The following is a 12,117-nucleotide window of genomic DNA, read 5'->3' on the forward strand; positions in this document are numbered from 1 at the left end:
AACTAATGACAAAAGCATCTTCCCACATGAATACACAAGGTTGTATATCACTAGACTTGCAGCAGGCGTTCGACTCTTTGCATTGGGACTATGAAATTTGGACTTCCTGAGCAATGCATAAAATGGTTGGCTTTATTATATACTAACCCAACTGCGCGAGCCCGCACGGGGCCTTATATATCACCACTATATGTAGTGGCACAAGGTACGCTGCAAGGTTGCTCATTATCCCCTTTAATATTTGTCCTGGCCTTAGAACCTCAATTGGCCAAACTTCGTCTACAACAATACGCCGATGACATTATATTGTATCTCGAGGACCTTAGCAAAGACCACACGCCTCTCCCAGATATATTTCAGAAGTTTAAGTGCTGTCTGGGCTCTCTATCAATGATACCAAATCCTACGCATATTCTTTTCTGGGTCAAAGGTTATATGACTCGCTGCATTTTGGTCCATGGAACTTTCAAACAGCACAAACAACATTTAAATATTTAGGAATACATGTCTACAGAGAAATGGAAAATATGATAGATGGCAACATAACTAGAGCGATTAATACACTTCGATCACAAATTAGGTATGGACATCTTTACCTTCGTCAGTGGCAGGGAGGATTACAATCACCAAAATGGTGATGCTCCCTAGATTACTTTATTATTTTACGAACCTGCCTATAATAGGTCCTACACACATATTTAAAACACTTGACACCTTACTGGTGGAGTTAATTTGGGGCACCGGAAGGCGCAGGATAGGATTATCCAAGCTACAGTTAGACGATAGAAGCGGAGGAATGGGAGTGCCAGGCTTTAAAATATACTGCTACGCCGGCCAATTACACCGGACGGGCTAGTGGCTGGTGGGCCGGACTTTACAAGAACTCGGTATGTCCCAAAGAGAATGGACTGGGGGGTAAGTTACATACACTTCTTCTGGCAAATGCAAGGGTGCCACCAAACACACCTCCGGTACTAAAAGTGGCTTTGCAATACTGGAGAAAGGCACTGCGTTATACTAAACATCAAATACCGTATGCTCCAAACCTACCACTGATCGGCATACCCTTGCCACTAGAGATCGGGTCTAAACGACGAGTTTCGGTCTGGTCGGAATCAGGGGTGAATACAGTAGGAATGCTGTTTGTAGACGGTACGCTGTCAGACCGCGCTACCTTTGTGACAGAACACAGAGTGCCAAGCGTACTTTTCTTGATGCATGCACATATACTGAGATTTATTCGTAGTACCTGGGCGCCGGATGGCCAAGCACCTACGACACACGAGCTGGAGCACATGCTATACTTGATGGGGAATGGGAGTCATTTAACAAAATGGTTAGTTCATGGGATTAAATCGCACACAGCAACATCACTGCAGACTCTTGGGGAAAGATGGAATGCGGATGTAGGCAGGGTATTCACAGACCAGAAATGGTCCACCATTACGGAATATCCTAGAAAGGTGTCGCGTAACCCGAAGTTTAAATGTATTCAAATAATGATACTACACCGCGCATATTTATCCCCCCATAGATTGAGCGTGATGGTTGCGGATGTGGCTGATCTATGCCCTCGCGGTCAGGAACCAAATGCTGATATGGTCCACATGATATGGCATTGCCCCAAAATATCGCATTACTGGTCTACAATACATACCGTATTAGCTACGATAGCACCGGGGAAACGAATAAATACACTAGACTCCTGCTTGCTAGGTGTGGGTCTTAAAAGAAAAAGTGGGAGCCCTACAACTCGCTTTCTTACTCTAGTGCTGTTTCTGGCTAAAAGAGCAAAAACAATGCGCTGGAAAACGAAGAAAGCGCCAACGGTTTCAGATTGGTATAACGAAGTGCTTAGATGGGTAGAGCTGAAGGTATAGATATACAACGTGAGGAACATGGGGGATTATGTAAGAAACCTATTTCACTTGAATGGAATGTACTAATGGAGGAGTTTAAAACAACAGAAATTAATGCATTTACATAGGACAAATGTTTAATAGTAAATATACATATAATTAGTGTGTGCAGTCAGGGCGGAAGGATGTTGATACTGAAACACAAGTATTATGCTAAGGTTGCACCTCACAGGGCACTGGACATATAATGGTGCCACCTGCTCTTAAGAGGAAATTACATTATATGTTAGTTTGGTTTATTAGACTAAGACAGGGACAGGATTGTAATACAAGAATTTGTTGAGAGTCATATATATATGTAGTGGCAATATGAGTGTAATAGAGATATATGTATGCAGCAAGAACACCAAGTGAGGCGTTATAATATTGTAATGCTTAATTAAACTGCTGTTCAAGGTAGCTCATTGACAGGATATAAAGTTATACAATAGAAATGTCTAATGTACAATCTAATCACATGCTGTTTGAAACATGCACAAAATCTTAATAAACTATGTTTAAAAAAAAAGGTTACCTTTACATTTTTATTGTCGCCTGAAAACCTCTGGACAGACAAAGACATGTTTCTTTGCAGCAGGTAATTTAACCCTCTGCGAAACTTTAGCTTGAGTGGAAACAACCACTGGATAAAACTCTGATCCGTCTCCTGCAGGAACATTAATTTCCAAAGTTAACTTTACATTTGTATTGTTGCCTCAAAATTTCAGGACACACAAGAACATGTTCTTTGCAGCAGGCATGTTCATCCTTTGCGCTACTTTAACACGAGTTGAAACAGGCACAAGATAAAACTTCCTATCTGTCTCTCGCAGAACCATTAATTACCAAGGTTACCTTTACATTTTTAGGTTTCGCCTCGTCGAAAGCTGCGCACTGCGCAGCTTTTCGGCGCAGGCAAAATCTAATTTTAGAAACAGTGTGGCCTCAGTTCCGCCTCGGTCTTCCATTGGCTAGCTCCATAAATGGAGGCTAGCCATTGGAAGAGAGAGGCGTCCGTCATTTCCCGAGGTGATTGGTGGGCATTCCGCCGATTCTTTCCCTCTCCGCAACGTCATGAAGACGTGGCCACTGTGGGCGTGTACTTTTTTTTTTTTCCCGATGTTTGTGTTCTTTGTTACTCTTGTTCCCTGTCCCGCTGGCTGTTTGCTGACCCCCCTCCCGCTGTCCGTGTGCCGTTAACCCGCCCCCCTCCCGCTGTCCGTGTGCCCGCCCGCCCCCCTCCCGCTGTCCGTGTGCCCATTAACCCCTCCCCCTCCCGCTGTCCGTGAGCCCGTTCACCCGCCCCCCTCCCGCTGTCCGTGAGCCCGTTACCCCGCCCCCCTCCCGCTGTCCGTGTGCCCGCCCCCCCTCCTGCTGTCCGTGTGATCCCCCCTCCCGCTGTCCGTTTCCCCCCTCAGACTCGCCCCGACTGAAATACGCGTCATACGCCAGAAGCGTACACCTCGCACCAGCCTTTGATTTTCAGCCCCCCTGCAAGACGTACCGCCTTGCCTTTGTGGCCGTACGCCTCGCACCAACCTGCCCGCATTAAAGCACAGCACCTCTGATCCTGCGAGCCTGCATTGGTAGAGGTTCGCGTCGTACGCCTGAAGTGTACGCGTTGGCACCGCACCTGTCCCAGAGGCGCAACGCACCCGAGAGCCGCACTGTACATAAGTACAGGCAGCCCCGTGCCGCTGCCGCCTCTGGGGGAATCTGCCTGCCAGAGAGGACGTCTGCCCCAAGCCGGACCGGCTCGACAAGACCAGCATCCAGAGCCCGCCCCGCACCCCGCGTGTACCGCGCATCAACAGGTACTGGGCATTCCTTCCAAGGCAGCAAGAGCTGTACTGTACCCCCTCGGGCGCCCTTAATCCAGAACTGCATAGTTGGGGGAAACTAAAATATTGGTAAAGCATTTAAGGAGGAACTCAAAGTACTTTCAAGAAAGCCTCGTTTTTTACATCCCTGAAGTATTTTAAAGAAAGCCTCGTTTTTTTCATCACTGAAGTATTTTAAAGAAAGCCTCAGTTTTATGCATTATTGAAACGATTATAAGCTGATACTGATACTGTCGGGTCGAGTTTGCGCTATATAAAATGGCAAAATAATCATAATGTGTACTCGTGTGCATAGTACAACCCTGCTCACCGCTTTTGTGGATGTCCATGATGACATGTCCGGCAGGTTTTCTATGTCTGCATTTTGCTCACACATAGATATGCCTCTTTCGTCTGCACCTGCCTATCAATGATGTGTGGTCATTTCTACATCACCTCGAACACCACCCCTCCCGAGTGTCATCTACCACGACCCCCTAAGCCCCTTTCACCCATCCCTTCACTCTTGTCTCGGCTCTATACTTGCCAAACCTTCATTCCAAAACGCCTTCCAGTTACCCCAATCTCTCAGTCCACCTCCGCTTCATTTCCTCCTCCCTGCCTGTCTCTCCTGAGTCCGTCTTCTCCTCTGGTGCCCCTTCTTCCCACCATCAGTTCACGACCCTTCGCCTCACCTACTCCTCCATCACTCCACACAGACCCCCGCTGCATCCCGTCTGTTATTCAGCTCCAGCCCCTGCCGAGCCTCAGCCAGGCTACCTTCCAACCCTCTCATCCTATCTTTCTCACATCTCCTTCACTTCGTCCCTCCTTCTCTCCACTACCCGGTTTCACTCAGCTCCAGCCCCTGCCGAGCCTCAGCCAGGCTCCCTTCCAACCCTCTCATCCTATCCTTCTCACATCTCCTTCACTTCGTCCCTCTTTCTCTCCACTACCCGGTTTCACTCAGCCATTCTTCCCTCTGCAGCCAGCTTGTCCGGCCCCCTTCCTTCAGCTCTCCTGCCGTTTCTTCTCTTCATCTCCTCCCTCGTGTCCCCCCTTCCATTCCGGCCCCTTCCCTTCGTACCCACTTCCTACGACCCTCCCTATCCCTACACCCAATAACTCTATCCCTCCCTCGTCCTTGTATACCACGTCCACCATCCATCCTTGGCGCCCCACCCCCCTCCCTACGACCCCCTCGTCCCTCCTTCACCCCACCTCTTTTTGCCCGCCATCCCTCATTCACAGCATAATCTGAACAAGTGTGGGCAGAAGGTGAGGTGGGGAGCTAGAAGGGGGAAGGAAGGGAGAGAATCGGGTGCTAGAAAAGTTTACGCTATATAAAACTGCATTAAGTAAAATAAATACTTGCACCCATTCACAGCATAATCTTAAAAAGTGTGGCCAGAAGGTGAGGTGGGGAGCTAGAAGTGGGAAGGAAGGGAGAGAATCGGGTGCTAGAAAAACTCGAGGAAGATTACTTCATATAATTTTTTACACATCGGTTTATTTTATTTTATTTTAATTGTAACGGATCTGAGTGCAGAGTGAGTGTGTAGAGTGCAGAGTAGTGAGTGTGCAGACTAGTGAGTGCAGAGTGTGAGTGCAGAGTGCAGAGTAGAGAGTGCAGAGTAGAGAGTGCAGAGTAGGGAGTGCAGAGTGCAGAGTGACTAGGGAGTGCAGAGTGACTAGGGAGTGCAGAGTGACTAGGGAGTGCAGAGTGACTAGGGAGTGCAGAGTGCTAGGGAGTGCAGAGTGACTGCAGAGTACTAGGGAGTGCTAGGGAGTGCAGAGTACTAGGGAGTGCAGAGTGACTAGGGAGTGCTAGGGAGTGCAGAGTGACTAGGGAGTGCTAGGGAGTGCTAGGGAGTGCAGAGTGCTAGGGAGTGCTAGGGAGTGCAGAGTGACTAGGGAGTGCTAGGGAGTGCAGAGTGACTGCAGAGTGACTGCAGAGATTAAGCTAATGGCAATGTAAATGACAATGCCATTTATTTATCTGTTTTCAAAACCAACACATAAATACAAATTTTGTCATTTACAATGCCAATAGCTCTAACTTTTCCAAAGGCGAAACCATTGCATTGCACATAAGGACATGTTCTTTGCAGCAGGGCTCTAAATCCTCTGCATCACTTTAACATGAGTCGGAAAAGCCACTAGATAGAATCCAATGTCTCGCTCCAGCGGGAACTTTAATCGCCAAAGTTACCTTTACATTTTTATAGTTGACTAAAAACTTACAGACACACAAGGACATGTTCTTTGCAGCAGACACCTTAATCCTCTGCGCTACTTTAGCATGAGTGAAAACAGCCACTAGATAAAACTTCCGATCTCTCTCCCACAGAAACATTAATTGCTGTGGTTACCTTTACATTTTTATTGTTGCCTGAAAACCTCTGAACACACAAGAACATGTTCTTTGCAGCAGGTATCTTAATCCTCTGCGCTACTTCAGCATGAGTGGAAACAAAGACTAGATAACACTTCCATCTCTTTCCCTCAGGAACTTTAATCGCCAAAGTTATCTTTACATTTTTATTGTTGCCTGAACACATTTGAACACACAAGGACATGTTCTTTGCAGCAGGCATCTTAATCCTCTGCGCTACTTCAGCATGAGTGGAAACAGGCTCTAGATGAAACTCCCATCTCTCTCCGACAGGAACTTTAATTGCCAAAGTTACCTTTACATTTTTTTTGTCGCCTGAAAACGTATAAACACATAAGGACATGTTCTTTGCAGCAGGCATCTTAATCCTCAGCACTACTTTTGCATGAGTGGAAACAACCACTAGAAAAACTCTGATCTCTCTACCGCAGACACATTATTTGCCAAGGTTAACTTTAAATTTTTATTGTCACCTGAAAACCTCTGAACACACAAGGACATGTTTTTTGTAGCAGGCATCTTAATCCTCTGCTAAACTTTAGCTTGAGTGGAAACAGCCCCTGGATAAAACTCTGATCTGTCTCCTGCAGGAACATTAATTGCCAAAGTTACCTTTATATTTTTATTGTTGCCTAAAAACTTACAGACACACAAGGACATGTTCTTTCAAGCAGGCACCTTAATCATCTGTGCTACTTTAACATGAGTGGAGACAGCCACTAGATAAAACTCCCATCTCTCTCCAGCAGGAACATTGATCGCCAAAGTTACCTTAACATTTTTATTGTCGCCTGGACACCACTGAAAACACAAGGACATGTTCTTTGCAGCAGGCATCTTAATCGTGTGCGCTACTTTAGCATGAGTGGAAACAGCCACTAGATAAAACTTCCGATCTCTCTCCCACAGAAACATTAATTGCCAAAGTTACCTTTACATTTTTATTGTCGCCTCAAAACCTCTCAATACGCAGGGAATGTTCTTTGTAGTAGGCATCTGAATCCTCTGTGATCCTTTAGCATCAGAGTAAACAGCCACTAGATAAATCTTCAATTTCCGTCCTGCAGGAACCTTAATCGCAAAAGTTAACCGTACATTTTTATTGTTGCCTGAAAACCTCTGAACACACAAGAACATGTTCTTTGCAGCAGGTATCTTAATCCTCTGCGCTACTTCAGCATGAGTGGAAACAGACACTAGACAACACTTCCATCTCTTAAGGGCCCCAGATGCCACATTTCCACTGAGGAAGTAGTTCATCCCCCAGAAAAGGAAAGTGAAGTGGAGGTTGAGGCTGGAACGGAGTTTCAGGGTGATTTTTCTGAGACATATGAGGAGGCTGCAGATTTAGGTAAAGCAAGGGATAAAGTTGGAGCAAGTCAGGGGTCCAAAGGGAAGGGAAATAAACGTTCCAAAGTAAGTAGCAACTCCCAGAAAAGGGGCTTTGGTAAAAACAAGTGCCCTCTCTGCAGTGCAGCCCATATTACACCCTCCTTGCGTTCCTACTTCAAAGCGTTACCTCAGGTATTGGACATTCTTCCAGTTACAGTGCCCGTTAGTGGCACCCCTAAAGATAATGTGGCTGAGTCTCCCCTTCCACCCTAAAATGAGATTAGCTCTAACCTGGAGAATGATTCTATCATCCCGTAGACAATATGGAGGCCTCGCGGCCTGTAGCTAATCTCAGGGATGCCGGGGACCCTGGGGGGGCCAATATGCCCAGTGATGTGTCAATCGATGGAGAGAAAGGGGCAGGTGGTCCAATTGAGGTGCTTCTAACCGCTATGAGGGAAGAAATAAGGAATGGTTTTATGGTCTCAAAAATCAATCAAATGAAATCAGGGCAGCATGTGAGACGCTGGAAAAAAGGTAGATGGTCTCTATGAAAGAACTGAGACCTTGGAAGGCTTGGTGGGGAAGTTAAAAGCAAATCTGGACTCAGCTGAGACTAAGATTCAATGCCTACGGAGAGAGGGGGATGCCATGAAGGAAAGGGTTGAGTCGCAGGAAAATTACTCACGAAGAAATAATCTGCGACTTTTGAAAATCCCTGAGGGGAAAGAAGGTGGAGACATTAAAATGTTTGTGGTGTCACTACTAAAAAAGGCCCTTAATCTGGACAAGACCACGGAAGTATTAGAGAGAGACATCCAGAGGATACATCGAGATCCCTTCCGCCTCAACCCTGGGAGGATAAAACCAAGAAAGATTCTGGTAAACTTCCTCACCTGCACTCTGAAGGAAAAAATCCTGAACCTTGCATTGAAGGCCAAGTCATTAAAGGCCCCAGACTTCTCTTTTGAAGTCAGGTCCGATCTGTCTAAAACCACCCTAGACCGACAGTGGGAGCTTGGTCAGAAAATGGACACGTGTAGAGCTGCGGGGGCGACAGTGCAGATGCGGTTCCCTGCATTTTTGAGGGTGATGTTTAATAACAAAATGTATAACATTCGATCCCCTCCTGAGGCAGACAAACTAATAGCATCTATCACTGAGCACTTGTAGGGGGGAAGCTAGCATGTCCCTCACTTTCCCCTTTATCTTTAGCCATGTTGTGGTCGGTGAGGGCGCAAATGAATTTCAAACCCCCAGTATATTGGGTTTGGCCTTTAAATCTCTTCGAAGATCTCTCTCTATAAAAAAAATATATATATTTTTTTAGAGTTGTAATGAGCACAGCTGAGGGAAACTAAATAAAAGAAAGAAGAAAGGGAGAAGGAGGAGAAAGTGAAATAGAAGTGATCTAAAATGAAAAGGCATTGAACTAATTTAATGGATTAGAAAAGGGGGAACAATAAATAATAGATAAAATTATAATACTATGGGGAGAAAAAGGAAAGGAAAAAAAAGAGGGAAAAAGTATCTTTCTCCTACTGCATTTATGTCTGTAGGTGCTACCCAGCCTTAGACTTTTTGTTTAGTTGGCAGGCTTTGTGCAGCTTAAGCGGTGCAGGAGGGGAGGAGGGGGGGTCTGTTTGAAGATGCAAACTGGCAATCCATCTGGCCAGGACAAGTGAGGGTGGGAGGGGGGGATACGGGGTGGTAGGGAAAAAAAGTTAAATGGTCCTTATAAGTCTGTTCCCGTCAAGTTTGTCATGGCCAGTAAGTTCTTTAAACATCACACTAGTGGAAACTTCCAGATTAAGAGGGGTCAACAGTTATATTTAAGGGTTGTTGGCGATCTGAGTGAGCGGTTGGGAGGGGGTATGACATTAATATGACCCTGTTGCAGATTTTATCCTGGAATGTCAATGGCCTGCGTGTGAGGGGTAGAAGACACAGAATTCTACAATATCTGAGAGACTCTCCCGCACAGGTCATTGTCATCCAGGAGATGCATCGAATCAAATGTGAAGTTAACGACATGTTGAAAAAGCAGAAGTGGGTAGATACGTTTTTATGCACTGACTATAACGCCAACATAAGGGGGATCCTTATTATCTTTAAAAAAACTGCCAAAGTTCAGATTTTGGAATATAAGGAGGACCTTAGTGGAAGATGGCTTTTAACAAAAATCATTGCAGATGGTCGGACTTACATCTTAGTGGGCTACTACGGCCCAAATCAAGACGATCCTTCGTACTTGGTCAAGATACAAAACCACCTGATAACATCTCAAGATCCAGTGATCTGGGTTGGAGACTTCAACATAGTCTTAAATCCCAAACTTGATAGGTCACCCAACTCCAGAGCATTGACACATTCCAAATTGAGACAAACATTGATATCGATAATGTGAACTCTGGGCTTGGCAGATTTATAGAGGGAGTTGGCGGGTAAAAAAACGGGTGTCTCCTTCCTGAGTCTTAAATACAAACATAAGTCGATAATCGACTACGCACTCTTCAGCTATAATCTAAAAGATGAATTGAAAGAGCTGGTATACCTTCCCTCTCATTTGTCTGACCATTCAGCCATTCTCTTTTCACTAGAACAGGGTCAGCAGATTAGACATCCTTCCTGGTCTTTTGATCGGACGATTCTGCTGGAGGAAGAGGAGACTAGTTTTTTGGTCGCTGAAGCAACGTCATTTTTAGAAACTAACCTAAATTCGGCAGTTACAGCCACGGTGAGGGAAGCTTTTAAAGCCTACCTAAGGGGTTGTATAATCAATATAGCTTCATACAGAGGGAAGGTTTACAGAGAGGTAATTAAAAATCTGGAGCAGGAAATTTATCTTTTGGATCAGAAGTGCAGTCCCTCCATCGGGTCTGTAGAAGACCAAGAGAAGCGGACCGAGCTGAAAAAACACCTTGAGTGCATACTACAAGAGAGAGTGGCTAAGAGATGGGAGGCGAGTAAGATCTCCCATTTCGAGTATGGAGAAGCTGCAGGTAAAGTCTTGGCCTGGAAAATAAAATCAGATCAAGCAACAAAATACATTTAGGGAAATAAAACTGGAAGGGGAAGCTACATCTAGGACCTCCAGCTCGGAAATCGGGAGCGCATTTCAGGAGTTTTTTCAGACCATCTATAAGGAGGTAATTATAAATTATCCTACGGCCAGGGAGTCTTGGTTAGACAAGGTCCTCCTGCCAACGCTTTCAACAGCACAGAGTGACCACCTGGACAGGGAAATATCTGAAGCAGAGGTCAGCGAAGCTATAGGACATCTAAAGCGGGGGAAGGCAGCCGGCCCGGACGGCCTACCAGGTGAATTGTATTGTGTATTGAGTACAGCCATAGTTCCAACACTGGCTGTCCTCTTTAACAAAATTTTCTTGAAAGGTGAGGCACCACCAGAGTCGTGGAATGACGCAACTATTGTTTTGATCCCCAAACCTGGAAAAGATCCGATTGATTGCGGGTCCTATAGGCCGATCTCGCTCCTCAACAATGATTATAAGATCTTCGCAGCTATTTTGTCAGCTCGGTTGGGGAGGGAGATCGGCTCAATTATCCATCAAGACCAAAAAGGATTTATAAAGGGGCGTCAGTTGGCAGATCTTACCCACGACCTGGTGGGGGCTATTGGCATCGCTTCCACCTTCTCGCTCCCCCTGCCCACTCTCACCCTAGATGCTACAAAAGCATTCGATCGGGTCAATTGGCCCTATTTGGCCGCGGTAATGAGAAGGTTCACATTTGGGGCTAAATTCTGTCGAGTTATTGATCTCTTGTACAGGGACCCCAGGGCTAGACTGCTGATCAATGGTGCTCTGACTCAGTCCTTTAAAATCACAAGGGGTACGAGGCAGGGCTGCCCGATTTCCCCCCTCCTATTCAATCTGTATATTGAGCCTTTTGCGCAAACCTTGAGAGGATAATATAACATCCCTTCTTTTGAGTTCGGAGGTTGGGTAAAGCGGTTAGCCCTTTATGCAGGCAAAATTTCAATCTACACATCGGACCCTTTTCAATCTTTCCCCATTGTCGTCAAAAGGGCGGAGGAATTTGGGTGGATTTCGGGGTACGAAATTAACACTGAGAAAATCGAGATAATGACCTGGAACATCTCCAATACACTGTTAGCAGTGACCCCTTGTATGCGCTATCTGGGGATACGAATTACCCAGGAAGTTGGTAATATTGCACAGACCAACCTAGATCTGGTTTTTAAAGAATGCCGGAAGCTACTAAAATCTTGGACCTTTCTCCCACTGACCATACTAGGGAGAATAAGCTTAGTCAAAATGTCCATCCTTCCCAAATTCACATTTATATTTAACGCGATTTCACTCGCTTTTGACCCCAAACAACTCGATAAATGCCAGCGGGAAATTAACTCGTTTGTCTGGAACTACAAGTCAACCAGGTTGGCCTGGAAGAAACTGAGAAGGAGGAGGGAAAAGGCAGGGTTGGCACTACCAGACTTCCAGTATTACGCGTGGGCGTTTCTATTATCATATTCTAGGATGTTGCTGAAAACTCCATCGAGCTCATCTAATGGGGCAATGTTAAGGGCAATGTTAACTGGGGCGGAGTTGCCAATTGAAGGATTCCTATTCTAGTTTGGAGACCAGAAGTTTTTTAAAAAGGTGAGATTAAAGACTTTACAATCATT

The sequence above is a fragment of the Lissotriton vulgaris genome, chromosome 5, assembly GCF_964263255.1.
Source record: "Lissotriton vulgaris chromosome 5, aLisVul1.2, whole genome shotgun sequence".
Classification (NCBI taxonomy): domain Eukaryota; kingdom Metazoa; phylum Chordata; class Amphibia; order Caudata; family Salamandridae; genus Lissotriton; species Lissotriton vulgaris.